The 2,878-nt window shown below is 32.5% G+C and overlaps 1 protein-coding gene across 5 annotated transcripts in view; it reads right to left on the reverse strand.

Moving 5' to 3' along the window:
• Positions 1-677: 677 nt before the first annotated feature.
• The window catches only part of GRIA2 (glutamate ionotropic receptor AMPA type subunit 2), a 126,083-nt gene continuing 123,882 nt past the window's right edge, over positions 678-2,878 (reverse strand). For all 5 annotated transcript variants that reach the window (XM_024568801.4, XM_071219164.1, XM_045202642.3 and 2 more), the window contains one exon: positions 678-2,878. This exon is cut by the window's right edge and continues 339 nt beyond it. The gene's annotated coding sequence lies outside the window, so the exon portion shown is untranslated.

Below are 2,878 nucleotides of genomic sequence, written 5' to 3' on the forward strand. Positions count from 1 at the left end.
TTACAAAAGACATTTGAATGTGCAATTTTGAAGAACTACAATGTCTTGGTGATTTTAGAATATGCCCTAAAAGAACTGCCTACATATTAAATTAACCACCTTTGTAACAAGACCATACAAATTGCAGGAGTTTTACTTGTTAATATTCTCAGTAAAACAATAAATGAAAGCATTTTTGAAACATCTAAGCCTGAAAAATGTGTGATCTTGTGGGATTTTTAAAGAGTCACCTTTCTGCTCTTTACTATGACTACAGTGGCAGCGGAAGGGACACAGCACAGCGCAAGGGCCGATGACAGCACAGCAGGACACTTCAGAAGTAGAGTGTATCTATCACCACGCGAGAGCTTTAATTAACCGACAGCGGTGTTTCTACGTATGCCCAAAGCATGTAATGACTATCGGTTTGGAATATCTAAAATATCACTTTTTTTAGCTAAAAAATGAAAGCTAATTCTATTTTATTACATGGGCACCTAGCTGACATATAAACTGAGAAAACATCACTGTGGAGTAGAAATAGCTGGGTGTGTCTGGGAATACATTTAAATACACTTTTTGGGTTCTCATTATTAGTGTGAAGAATTATTAAGAAAAAAAAAGATCTTTGCCTTTTGTAAGAACATGTTTTATGTATGATTGAAGTTTTTACAATACTCCAAAAAAAGCCATCCGATGTTAGATTTAAAAATAAAATCAAAAGCATTGTCTGACATAGTACACATGAAAAATTGGAAATTCCAATGTCTTCGATAGAAGTTATAGAAAGTGTATGTCTCCTCGGAGCGGACACCCACTTAACAGAGCAGAAAATAAGGTACTATACTGTAAACAAAAAGGTACAGTAAAGGACAGTTGTAAATTTACATAAGAAGAGTTCATAAACATTTTGGTCTTTCCATAACAGTTTTTATATAAAATGAATAAAAAAACCTTAGACAGCTGTCATCACTCTTGTTTGACCACTTTTCACTTGTATGCACACAGACATATTTATATAGCAACATATTGATGCGCCGTTACATGGGTATTGAACTAGGATTACTGCTTGTAACTGGGATGTGCATTATCCATTCAACATGATCCATAGTGGAAATACTCTTACATTATGTATTCTTGTCATGTTGTATCTATAAAAACATGAAAATATAACTTTACATTATTTCAATTATTTACATTAGTTCAAGCTTGACAGAGAAAATTCGATAAACTACAATTTTTAGAAGAGTAGGCCCAGAGGTACAATAAATAGCATTGATCGTATATAGTCATCTTTTTTATTTTTAAAAACTCATTTTAAGTATAATATGGAAACAATTAGTCTGCAATTTGGTCATTCTAGCATTTATCATTAAAACTTAAATTGCACCTCCAACATTCCTGATGAGGAGAAATGCACTAAGTTATATTGCATTATCTTCCAATTTGTGATAAGGGACGGCTAAATTTAGTGAAGCAGATCACGATGCCACGTGTCACCGTGGTCAACGGAAATGGTTGCTATTAAACCTTATATTTCCCTTTCCCTTCTGTGAAATATGATAAATATGTTTGCAAAGCACTCAGGTAAATACCAAGTGCTGCACGAAGGCTTACTTGCAGAAATAACAAGAATGAAAATATTAAACATAACTATTGGATGTTAGTAATTTTTTAAAACCCTAAATTAATTTTATTTTAGGAAGCTTAATGCAAATAAATGATCTTTTTTTGAAGGGAAGAGAGCTCCTTTAAATTTTCTAACTAGAGAAATATAAGTTCTGTAGTCAAAATTTACAGAAGCATAGCATTTTATCCACACTGGGCATATTAGAATAGATATTCCACTTGAGGAGTGGGCATAAAAAAAATACGTTAGGACTGTGTTTATTGATGGCAATGGGAAGAAACTCTTTTGACAGTGATTCAAAGTGCTCAAGTTATTCATAATATCTAAGGCTTATGACAGCTCTACTTTAAAAAAGAAAAACTTAGATTAGTTTATGGAGTTTGATTAATGGGCAACTATCTAAACTACTTCTGAGGCATTTCTAACTCCAGGTACAACTAACACTTTTCTTCTGCAAGCTCAAACACTTTAAAATGGAACCTCACATATTCTGAATATTCAGATATTTTTAAATTATTAGCATTTATCTACATAGATTAAATGCTTTCCATTAAATATATCTCTATACATAGTAAGACACACTAAAAAACAAGTTCAGATATTGTTTTGGATCAAGTTTATACTTTAAATATCACCTGGCCTTCTTTTCGTAAAAGGGGGCAATTTTCTCTGGGAACCTAACAATTTGTCTTTAAACTTGCTTGATTTATGACCAAACTGTAGCTAAGCAAAATTAACTGGACCCCTTGCAAATAAAACAATAGAAAAACGTTTATTTCAAATGTCAAGCATTGCCAAGTAATTTTATATTAACACCAAATGTTAAAGAATAGGATACATTAAAGTTTTAATAACAATATTAAATTACAAGATTTGAATCTCTCTTTGTTTTCTTTCCTTAGCATTTACATATTTGGCTTTGGAAAATACGGAACTGATACCTAAAGCCTTTATAATTACTTCCCACTCAGCTTAACTGGTTTTTGTCTTCTCCAACCCATATGGAAGCAAATTTATTTAAAAGCCAGTTTGTTTGTGAAAATACCTAAAAATATTTTTTTGACTTTAAGTTTTTTTTCTCTTTTTCTTATAAAACATGTCACATCTTGATGCAGTTGATGTCAAGTGTGCTTAAGTCATTATGAATCAAGAGACTAACAATAGTGGCTGCAGAAACGGGTTTGTTGTCTGTACAAAGGTTTCGGTTAGATTACAGTACTCCCATGTTAGCTGTGCATGTCCACCACGCTTCGTCTGGAACCGGAGTAG

The sequence above is a fragment of the Desmodus rotundus genome, chromosome 9, assembly GCF_022682495.2.
Source record: "Desmodus rotundus isolate HL8 chromosome 9, HLdesRot8A.1, whole genome shotgun sequence".
In the NCBI taxonomy this organism is placed as follows: Eukaryota; Metazoa; Chordata; class Mammalia; order Chiroptera; family Phyllostomidae; genus Desmodus; species Desmodus rotundus.